Raw genomic sequence first — 12,576 nt, 5'->3', positions numbered from 1 at the left:
CTTCACAGCGCATCCTTGGGATCCCAGACATGCTGAAAAGCTTCAAAGTAGATACAGCTCTGGAGCAGGAAATGACCAGTAATGAAATGAGCCTTTCTGAAGTCATCTAAAGTGTGGTGTTTGGAGATGTCCATCACAGATTACCGCAGGAGCCCTAGTAAGCAGAAAGTTTTGCAGCATGGGATATCAAGGCTTTACCTCTGGCAGGCATTACTGGGAGGAGATATGGTACACTCCTTGGTTGAGTTCATGGAGTCTGTAAAGATTCCTAGACAAGAGATACCATCCCCTACTGATTATAAGGAAGCATTCCTTCTATTTTCTTTGAAGATGGACAATCATACTCTCTCGACCAATTCCCCATTAACTCAGTATGTGAAACAGTCTCCGGGCCTGGTTGGGGTGCTTCTGGATTATGAAAATGGAACCCTGAGCTTCTATGATGTTGACAAAGGTTCCTTCATCCATAGTTTCTTTTCTTCCTCCTCTTCCCCTCTGAAGTCTTTTTCTGGCCTTGGTTCACCATAAAAAGTCCCTTATCACCATACATTTGGTGAACTCCCACATCTGAGAATCTAGTTTCCTGTGACCTCTGCACATGAGGCTTTGAGATACATCTGAAAGTACTGAATGTACTTGAATGTATTTAAAGTCCACTGTAACAAAAGAAAGCATGTTCTCAATACTTAGATTATTAAGTCTAATAACCATACTGAATTTGTTTATTAAATATTCCCTTATTAAAAAAAAAATCTTTGGCTCTTGATGAAAATTTTACATGTGTTTAAAAAGATCTTTCTATAACATAGCCTAACGTGGACACAATAATTGTAATAGTCCCTAGATTGTAAGCTCTTACAGCAGTTAACTCTATCCCTGAATTGTAAGGCCTATCTCTAAACTTTAAGATGCTGATCCCCTAGTGTATCTTGTCACAGACATTGGGACTGGAGGTTTGATGTGCTGAGCCCTCAAGCACGGGACTTGCCCTTATGAAGCTCATTACCACAAAGGAAAGTCTAAAGTTGTATGTAATGGTGCCTGAGAGTCTCCCCCTGAGTGCCTCTTTGCTGCTCAGATGTGGCCCTCTCTCTCTCTAACTGAGCCATCTCGACAGGTGGACTCGCTGCCCTCCCCCCTACGTGGGACCCGACTCCCAGAGTTGTGGATCTCCCTGGCAACGCAGAGTATGACTCCCGGGGATGAGTGTGGACCCGGCATCGTGGGACTGAGAGTATCTTCTTGACCAAAAGGGGGATGCAAAATGAGACGAAATAGTTTCCGTGGCTGAGAGATTCCAAATGGAGTCGAGAGGTCACTCTGATGGACATTCTTATGCACTATATAGATAACACCTCTTAGGCTTTAATGTATTGGAATAGCTAGAAGTAAATACCTGAAACTACCAAACTCCAACCCAGCAGTCTGGACTCCTGAAGACAATTATATAATAATGCAGATTACAAGGGGTGACAGTGTGATTGTGAAGACCTTGTGGATCACACCCCCTTTATCTAGTGTATGGATGAGTGGAGGAATGGGGATAAAAACTAAAGGACAAATGGGGTGGGATGGGGGGGATGATTTGGGTGTTTTTTTTCACTTTTATTTTTTATTCTTGTTCTGGTTCTTTCTGATGTAAGGAAAATGTTCAGAGATAGACTGTGGTGATGAATGCATAACTATGTTATCATACTGTGGACAGTGGATTGTATATCATGGATGATTGTATGGTGTGTGAATGTATTTCAATAAAACTGAATTTAATAAAAAAAAAGATCTTTCTATATACTAAAAGAACAGATGTTAAGATAACAGGAAATAAAGCAGAAAGGTAGTTTAAAAAGGAAATACTAAACATTTAAAATGGGAGAAAGATCTGCAAATTGGATTGTAAATGATACACACAATCTGTCTTTTTTAGATAATTTCTCTTACATACCTTTTCTACAATGTCTGTCGAGGTTTGTGAAGGAAACAGCTCAAGATCTCCTATACATTCAAAATCAGGGAAAACAGAGATATTCACTGTCAAAGAAGAATCTTACTAAATGTTTGAGAATTACGAACAATTAGGATTGGAAGGTCTCAATTGGTTAGGCTTTTTTAATGTCACCTTTATTGTTGAATGAAATTAAATGGTGTCACAAATATTAGCTCGGATTTTAACACAACTTATGCACTTAAATCTTGCTTTCTTATAGATCCTCTTTTTATAATTAGAAAACTTAATATTTAAGCACCTAGTAGGAAGAGTCAAGACATACTTTACAAAATTGCTTTCACAAAACAGGTGTTTTCTCACTTGTACGTAATATTGCAATTTTAAGATTTCTGAATAACTCAAGACTAGAAAAACTGGTTGTTTTTCATATTCTGAAAGAATATGAAACAACAGTCATTATTCTTTCATATTCTGAACCACCTTCTCTTGATGTGATTTTAAATATATATATATTTCTATACGCAAACTCCATCTGCTTTTTAAAAATTCTCTTCGAAATTAATCTCTACTAAATATCAGCTATGGAAAACTTTCAGGTTAATGAGATTTTCAGTCACAGTCTGTCTTTCATAGCTTCAAACTACTATAATACTGAATATTTCATTTCAAAAGCAATTATCAACCTTGACTGTCTTCAATACAAGCTGTTCCAAAGAGCTTAAAATGTCTGAGCACTTTTCCCGAAACAGGTGTTTTTCTGTTGCCCATCAGACAATATCTCATTAACTGTGGAAAATCCTTATCCAAGCAGTCCCTGTTCACAAACACCTACCAACCCCACCCTGTCCACCCCACCAGTGGAACCACTGGGAAAACATTTAGGATGTGCCAGGAACTATGCCAGGCAGTCTGCATCTATTACACCTCGTTTGTTCTTTATTACGTAGGTATTAAAGACTAGGTATTAGTGTTATCCCCATTTTAGAGATAAGGAACCTGTGGCTTGGTTCCAGGATCCATCCCCCACAGAAACACTGTGATCCTCATAAGAGAAATTCAGGTTTAGAAAAGAGACTATCAAAACGACAAATAACTAGAAAGTGCTAATTCATGAATTTTCTAAATCACAACACATCTTATTTTACTGACAAATATATTTCAAAAGTAAGAACACTGGCATACTGACAGATAACATGAATTGCCCTCCGTCAGAGAGCTTTAAGTGGACCAAGGTTTCTTGATACCTAGCCAGTTCCCTTTCTTATGCTACATTAAATGTTTCAATGTAATAAGCCTATTTCCTTTGTAGGAAACTGATATGATCAAAAGAAATAAAGAAAAATAAATGAAAATAACCAGAAACAATTTATGTTGAAAATAACTTAAAAGTGCCAAACTTTAAACATCTCATAACTTTTAAAAGTTTGCTTTCACAGACATTACTTTCTTAAATATTTTCCAAAAATATTTTACTCAAAGTCTTATTTAAAGAAATGTTTGACTGGAAATTATTAAATTGTGTATGTATTGTTAAAAAAATAATCTGTCCTGAGCTATTAGAAAGAGATGTATAGCATGTTATTTTAATAAGGCTAAATGAGAAAGGATCAATATTATTTTAATTTTTAAAAGTCTGTTTATGAAATGCAATCATCCTTCATTAAAAATGCAAGCTGTGCTTCAGCAAGAGGTTAGTGTAAATGATTCATAAAGAGATCCCTCTCCAGCATAATCTTCCTCTCTGGGAGTATCCTTCAGATGCTTCATCAAACCATTCAAGCTATTATTAAAAATGTTTCCCTGAGATAAAAAAATAATAATAAAAATAAAAATACACTACCTATTTCATTCACCATTGCCTCTTCCATTTTATGATTTCTATCTTTCACAATCAAAAGTAAAATTAAGTCTTCACATTCCACACATTTTTGCAATCATTTCTTTTCACAAGCATTTTAAGATCATTTTCTATTTTTTTAAAACAAAGAATTCAATATTTTAAAAAGTCAGAAGTTTTTATTTCACTTGCCTATACTGATATTTCAGTGTAAGTGCTGTTGTCTCTCATTGAAATTAAAGGAAATTTACCTTTTAGTTGATTGACTTTAAAAGATCTTAAAATGTTAACTCATCAAAGTCAAGGCACTGAAAATTTAAATTCAATTCTCTTCAATTTAAAAATGCTAATGAAAATGGCTATTTCAGTGCTGCAGCATCTGGCTCATTGTAACATTCGGTTTTAACTAACAAATTCTTAATTATTAAATTCTGGTGTTCAATTTCTCACACATGGATAAGCCAAACACAATATACTGTACTGTACAATTATAAATACCTAGGATAAATTAGTTACAACAACATATCATGGAAAAGCCTTCCTCTTGACCCTGGCTATTAAATAAAACCACACATCTATAAGGAACACACATTTGAAAGACCACCGTTAAACATTTGGGCTCTGGCCTACATAGGTGCTGCATTTATTGGTTAGCAAATATTTAACTCGGCTGGATACTCAAGCATAAGGCACAGAGTAATTTGTCTGCTGGTGCAAATGGGCTTTTTTTTTTTTTCCAAGTGCTTTCTCAGAATAAATGTTTTAAAACTGAATGTAATCATATGCCCTAATTCTGGCTTTACCTCCACCAAACATGATGATTTTATTAAGGTGTTCCTGAATATATTTAATAAAGGTATTACTGCACATCATGAAGTCAGTAAAGGTTGAAATCCCTGAGAATACGTTTGGTTTTAAGCCTTAATATACGTTAGAGAGTTTTTCATTTTTCTCCCCCACCTCCAACACCCCCCTTTATATTTTTCTTTTTGAATCAGCAACATCAACAATACTGACTGAATATTTTACAACGGAGTGGGAAAGGACGTGTGTTCAATTGTTTGGCTTCCCAGAAGATTCATTACAGTTCCATTAGAAAGTCAAATCAAGCAATTCTGCAATCTGGTGTGAGCTAGCATATGAAAGAAGGTTAATACAAAAGAATTTCATTTTAAATAGAGGACATTTAGGACTTTAAAAAGCAACATTATGATGAAATTTTCATGGTATTTGTCCTGGCATTAGCACACGCTTTACAGGTCTAATTGCAGAGATGTCTAAATGATTTTCTAGGAGAGAGTGAGAGCACGTGTGGGAGGAACCTGATCTGCAAGGTCTGCCATCTTAATGATCCTCACGGTAAGAACACTGCAGATGTATGTTTTACCTTCACTCATGGGGAAAGAATCCATGCATTCTCTGATCATGCTGATAAAGCCGAAATCAAGCAAAAGTCAAGAAGTATTTATTTAAATCCTTATAAAGATTTTGAGGGATTATAATACTTGTCTTTCTGAGTGTAAATAAAATTAAATACTAGGATTTTCCAGATCTTAATGTGTTGATATGACAAAATCAATAAGTTAATTATTTTTTTCGTGATTAGTAGCAGGTATAGAAATAACTTCTCAGGCATACATACGTATTTAACCACCACTTTCACATAATGGTTTCCCTCTCTCGAGGCATTAGGCCTCAATAAATCCCTACCTAATCTTATATATTTGATTTGTTTCCAATTGTTTACAGGTAAGCAAAAATAAAAACTGACTATCTACTGGAATGAAACGAAAAACTCAAGCTTCTTCATTCAGTACTACAGATTTACAGAAGACATTTCAATTCAATACAAAGATTTACCTTTTGTATTAGCAATTCCAAAGCCAGAGGGAAAGAGCAGTCAATAGCGGTAATGGACCTGAAAGGCGACTGCCTTCACTGTTACTTGTGGCAGCAGTACAGATGGACTTTGTAGGCCACTGGCTAGGCTTAATTTAATATGAAGCTAAATACAGTCAAAACATCTGGTGCACTGCTGATGGTTATCATGATAAATTAAATCTGACATCACACAGGAACCCATTCAATATTCTATTTATGTTCTTTTTACCTAAAACACAAAGCTAAAATCTACATTTGCCTTTGTTTTTCATCTGGTCTGATGTGTATACAACATGGGGGACCCTTCCTTAGGAAAAAGACTACAGAATTTTGTATATAAAATTCTGAGGGGCCCTCCCGAGGGTCCCAGTGGGTGTCCCTGTAGCTTAAGCCTTGTTGGCTCCACAGGCCACTGGTAAGGGGAAAGGCTGTGTAAGGTGAAAACTGAACAGTTAAGTACATTAAGTGATAAGCTGAGTTGGTACAGGACTGCAAAAATAAAAGGCAGACAATTTAACTCACAACTTTCAGAGGAGCAAAAAAGACTTTATAGGCAGACACATCAGCAAAAATTAACTACATTCTTAGAATGGACTTTTAACATATCTTTTTATATTTAAAACCCCAAATCTGTGGCAGACCACTGGAACAAAGTATTATTATAAGGGGGAAGAAAGTAAATGAAAGAACCAAATTATCAATTTTATAATAGCTATAGGAAAAGAACAAGTATAATGTTTATAAGCAACAATTTTATAAAACAGAATTAGATAATCTCTGACAATTTGTTTTTTAAGCGGAAGACCTCTTATAACTGAAGTAACTACTGTCTAATCTGATATACTAGAATTTCTGCATTTTTTATTACATCGCTTCGAATTACTTCATTGAAAATTGACTTCACCCACACTCTTAAACAAAAAAGACCTAAACCTTGATTCTGCATCTGAAGGGAAGATAGCACTCCATTCATTAAATTCAATACAATCAAAATGAGAATCATATTTCTGATTAATTTTTCTCATCTTGATTCAGGAGCTGTAAAAAAAAAAGCTATTAAAATTAATGCATCCAACTACCATAATTCTGTCTTTTTTATTACTGATAATATTCTTTCTAAAATATTAGTCTGATGGTTTATTAATTTTCTTGGGGTATGGTAGGAACATATTGGAAGCAAAGTAGTTACTTTAGGTTATCTGTTTTCCTTAATCCATTGCTTTGTTTGAAATGTTGTGGGGTTTTTTTTGGTTGTTGTTTGCTTGTTTGTTTTTAGTTTTTTGATAAACAAAGTTAAAAAATTGAAAAAAAATCAGTAGAAAAATGGGAGTAAAAACTAAATGACAAATAGGGTGGGATGGGGGAATGGTTTGGGTATTCTCTTTTCACTTTTATTTTTTATTCTTATTCTGATTCTTTCTGATGTAAGGAAAATGTTCAGAAATAGATTGTGGTGATGAACGCATAACTATATGATCATACTGTGAACAGTTGATTGTATACCATGGATGACTGTATGGTTTGTGAATATATTTCAATAAAACTGAATTAAAAAAAAAAAAAAAAAAAAAAGAGTGATGCTCTAGACCATACTCTTAACCATCAGTGAAAGAAGATGGACTTCAAAACCAGACAAGTCTGGATTCACATCACAGGTTTGCCTCTTACTAATGATAATGCCAGGCAGATTATATAACCTTTTGTAAACCTGAGGACTAAATGATACAATTTATGTATAAAACACTTGGAACAGAAATTTGTATACAGGTGCTCAATAGTCTCTCCTCTTCTACCTTGGGCTGAAGACTTCAATATTTAAATCCCTACAGGACTTCTCCCTGGATAAAACAATGGCATCTCAACTTCAACATGTCAAAAATGGAATCATCTTCATTTCAAAATCTGTATTCTCCTTTTCTACTTCTCTATCTCTGGTATGACATTGATCACATGGTATTCTCACTATCAGGAACTTAGGACCCCCTCTAACACCTCCCTTTCTCTGGCTAACTCCTATTCTTCCTTTACTTTCAGGAAAGCCACCACTGAGGTCCCACAGACTAGGTGAAGTCTCCTAGTTATATCCATAAGCACACTATCCTCTGCTCCGGCTTCGTGGTTTTCATCGCAATTTCAGATAGTGTTTTACTTAATGTCTTTCTTTTCTGCTAGAATAGAGCTTCCTGAAGGCAGGGTCTCTATATGTTTTGCTTATTCTGTATCCCCAACATTTATTAGCATAGTGTTTGGCACATAGTAGGCACTCAAACTATCTGCTGTATAATGCATTTTTTAAATATGTCTTTCTCTACTGCATACTGAGTTCCCTGAGGATTCTTGTCTTTTTTATCACCCTATTTCATCAATTCTAAAATGCTTATGTCTCAAAATTTAACCTCTCTGAAACCTGGAAAAGTGTCTTACAACTCAGGTAGGTAGGATTTAGACACAGCGGAATTTAAATCTTCTGATGACACTTCCTAATAAGATAAAAAAGCAACCATCATCAAAATACTTAGAGTCAATAAAATTTTGGTGTAACACCATCATTCATTGGTTTATTCAACAATTTGCCATTATCTTTAACACCTTCTTCCTCATCCCTGATATCCAATCAATTGTCCATCTGTCTCCTTATTTCTTGCATCCATTCCCACCTGTGCTGGTTTGAACCTGTTTTGTACCCCAGAAAAGGCCATGTTGTTTTAATCTATTTCTGTGGGTGCAGGCCTGCTGTGGGTGGGACCTTTTGATTAGGTTGTTTCAATTGAGATGTAACCCACCCAATTCAAGGTGGGTCTTAATCCTTTACTGGAATGCTTTATGAAGATAAAAGACTGAAAAAACCTGAGAGAGTGCAGAGAGAAGCACCCCGAGAAGCTTAGAGGAAAGCCATGGAGGAGTTGAGAGAGCCACTGAAGCCAGGAGCTGAAAGCAATGAAACCCAGGAGAGAAGGACCTGCAGATGCCATCCATGTGCCTTGCTATGTGACAGGAACCCCAGATGCCAGTGGCCTTTCTTCAGAGAAGGTATCGTCCTGTTGATGCCATAATTTGGACAATTTCATGGCCTTAGAACTTTAAATCTGTAAACTAATAAATCCCTGTTGTAAAAGACAACCCATTTCTCATATATTGCACTCTGACAGCTTTATCAAGCCAAAACACTATCTTTCCATTCTCAATACCACTGCCTTGAAGTTTTACCTTGTCCTCATCTAGCTCATCTTCCTGTGAAATGATTTAATAAAATTCTGATTATGTCAAAAAAAATAAAAAAATAAAAAATAAAATAAAATAAAATAAAATATTAGTCTGCTCTGCTGTATTAATATATCTTTTTGAAAGTTCTCTTTGAAGATCAGGATCACTTTAACATTGGGAAGAAAACGAGCAACTACATTATTTTGGCACTGAAAATAATCTCTCATTTTAGTGGCTTAAAACTTTGAAAATTATTCCATTAGAAAGCCACTTATTATTTTTCACTGCTTCCAATGCCATTAATAATGGTGAAAGGTAATAAAGCTACTTGACATTCAACACAAAAAATGCACACAAAAACAAAGAAGGTGTCAAAAACTGGCAAATGTCACAAAGTAAACATCTTCCTATTCTTTGTTAAGCAAAATTTCTAATAACCCTCATTCCATATGAACTTACCCTAGTTAGCAAGTTATTGCTCCATTTCTTCTTCACTAAATAATCATTTTTTTTCTAAAGTTAACACTAGAGAAATACTACTGGCAGCTCTCATCCTTTACCTACATCTAAGTGAATGAATTACACGGCCTTCCAAAATCAAATTCTCTTCACCATCATTAATCTAATACTAAATGTGATGCTCAGCCAAAAGCAACCAAGATTTAACACATCTTTCCATAATCTTATCAGAGGAACAAAAAGTAAGACAATGGTAAGGAAAACAGGGTAGCAAGCTCACTATTGCCGGTTTATGTATTCTTGTTTTTCTCAACTCTCCTTATAGCTAGCTGATCAAATTTTGCAGACAGGTTAAGAGATCTGATAGAATATACTTCTCTAGGCTAGGCCTGCCTATAATTGTGCCTAAGAGCCTCCTTCCAAATGCCTCTTTGTTGCTCAGATGTGGCCCTCTCTCTCTAGCTAAGCCAACTTGAAAGGTGAAATCACTGCCCTCCCCCCTACGTGGGATCAGACACCCAAGGGAGTGAATCTCCCTGGCAACATGGAATATGACTCCCGGGGAGGAATCTAGACCCGGCATCATGGGATGGAGAACATCTTCTTGACCAAGAGGGGGAAGTGAAAGGAAATGAAATAAGCTTCAGTGGCAGAGAGATTCCAAAAGGAGCCGAGAGGTCACTCTGGTGGGCACTCTTACGCACAATATAGACAACCCTTTTTAGGTTCCAATGAATTGGGGTAGCTGACAGCAGATACCTGAAACTATCAAAACTACAACCCAGAACCCATGAATGTTGAAGACGATTGTATAAAAATGTAGCTTATGAGGGGTGACAACAGGATTGGGAAAGCCATATGGACCACACTCCCCTTTGTCTAGTTTATGGATGGATGATTAGAAAAATGGGGGAAGGAAAAAAACAAACAAACAAACAAACAAAGGCACCCAGTGTTTTTACTTTAATTGATCTCTTTCACTTTAATTATTATTCTTGTTATTTTTGTGCGTGTGGTAATGAAGGTGTCAGGGATTGATTTTGCTGATGAGTCCACAACTATGTAATGGTACTGTGAACAATCGAATGTACGATTTGTTTTGCATGACTGCATGGTATGTGAATATATCTCAACAAAATGAATTTTAAAAAAAGAATATACTTCTCTAGTATTTTTTTATTTATTTGGACTTCAGCTTTTTTTTTCATTATGAAGTATTAGTTCAACCAACATACCAAATATTCTAACTCTATCCACCAAAGACACTCATCTTCCCCATCAAAATATGCTGACTATTCAATAATCCCATAAGAACACAAAATGGGGATCATTCTCTCACCTCAACATCTGAGTTACTGTCTATGAAGACAGAAGAGACTGTCAAAGAAAGGAAGTAGAACTATTAAGTCACAGAAAGGTTTTTTGCCCTCAGAAAAAATGAAAAAATAGTATTTTTGCTGTCAAATTATTACCTCTTTCTGACACATTTAAATACAGAATCCTGTTATGTGAGAAAATTAATAAAGCAGACTCTCCACATCAGAATTCCTCAGATGTAACATGGAAAGAAGCATCATCCCTGCAAAAAGCCACAGATAAAGAATATACTCAACAATTAGAATGAAAAGACAAGAGACCACAACTGAAACAAGCCAGGGCACATTATGTCTTTGTACTGTTTTCTAAAAGGAAAACGAAAGACTTTTGCAGTTACTTTACAAGAGAGTTAAAAATTTTTAAAGCAATTTTTTCCTCAGATAAGGAAAGCAAAACTAGAGTGGAAACTCCAAAATCTTTACCCTTCCATTTGGAGAACTGGGTTCCAATGCTATCTCAATAACTTACTAAGTTACCCTGCTACTTCGATTGCTGCTTGTATGCAATTGTACGCCCACCAGGCTCAATGCAAGACAGTCACAAAGAACTCAGAACATCACAAAATTTAAATGTGAGGCAAAATCCTCCTGCTAACACCATGATTCTTATATACATATTTCTTGATGATTAGTATACTATGTAACTTTTATTTTATCAAGGCCTATTGCCATATAGTAAAAGGAGGAGTTATCTGAGACATGACTTAAAATAAATTATCCACAAGTAAAGCAGACCTAAAAACCTGTAACAGCTAGACAATCATTTATAAATCATCTATAATCATTTATATAAATCACCATGGACCAGAAAAGGCAGTCTTGGATAAGATGAAGAACAAAATCCAAGTTGAATGAAAAGAAAAGATCCTGTATCAGTAGAAAACTTTGTTATGATGTGATGGAGAGTACATGACAGAGGTATGAGAGAGACAACTCTCAGAATGTGGAAGTAAGTCGGGCACCACAATGTAGATGCCTACAGGTCATGGGGGAGGGGAACAGGAACCTCAGGAACATCAAGTTTTGCAGGGCTTTGGGAACCAGGTGCCTGAATGCTGCCATGGTTTTCTGTATTTTTGTTCTCCATTAATATTAATTCTTTGTGAAAATCCAGCTTGTCTCAGCTGTGCTGAATGAAAACAAAGAAAAAGATTTGTATAAATTTAGCCTAAGATTTAAAAGGAGAGCAGTGTACTCTTTAGGATCAAAAGCAGAACACCTAGCAAGACTCTAGCACTTTTGTTAGCTACCATTTACTGAGAACTTACTATGTTCTAAGCACCAGGCTACATTATTTTCATACACTATCCCACTGACTCATAGTGCAACCCTCTAAAGTATTATCAAAGAAACCTGTGGAGACTTGTAATTCCCACAGAACCAACTCTTTAAAATTTTTTATTTGGTTTCTAGAATAGCCAGGGAAGGTACTTATTTTACTTGAACACTGAGAAAAAAAGTATTCGTCAGCTAGCTCAAGGGGCATCAATTCTACCAAGCTCTGAGGCCAGGAACCATTACCACATGGGGCCAGTTTTGCTACTTCTGGATAAAGCCTCTAGAGGGCTTTCTTCTGACAATGCACTAAACGAGTCAAGATGACTATGTGTTTAAAACACCCTCCCCATTTACCCAAACATTAAGATGTCTCTGCAATAGGTAACTCCTTTTTATCCCCTTAAGGCAAGGCCCTAGTGGCAAGGCTTAAGAGAAACTAACCACATAAATGAAGACAACGAGTTTAAAATGCCTGAACAACATGGGATCACAGAAAATTAATTACATGCCCTCCACAGTAAAGTTAACCCTTGGGCAAGGAAGAAAAAGGAAAACATTATCACAGCTCTACAATCAGCAAAAATCTAGGCATGGAA

Source organism: Choloepus didactylus, chromosome 2 (assembly GCF_015220235.1).
Source record: "Choloepus didactylus isolate mChoDid1 chromosome 2, mChoDid1.pri, whole genome shotgun sequence".
In the NCBI taxonomy this organism is placed as follows: Eukaryota; Metazoa; Chordata; class Mammalia; order Pilosa; family Megalonychidae; genus Choloepus; species Choloepus didactylus.
This window is presented reverse-complemented; position numbering follows the sequence as displayed.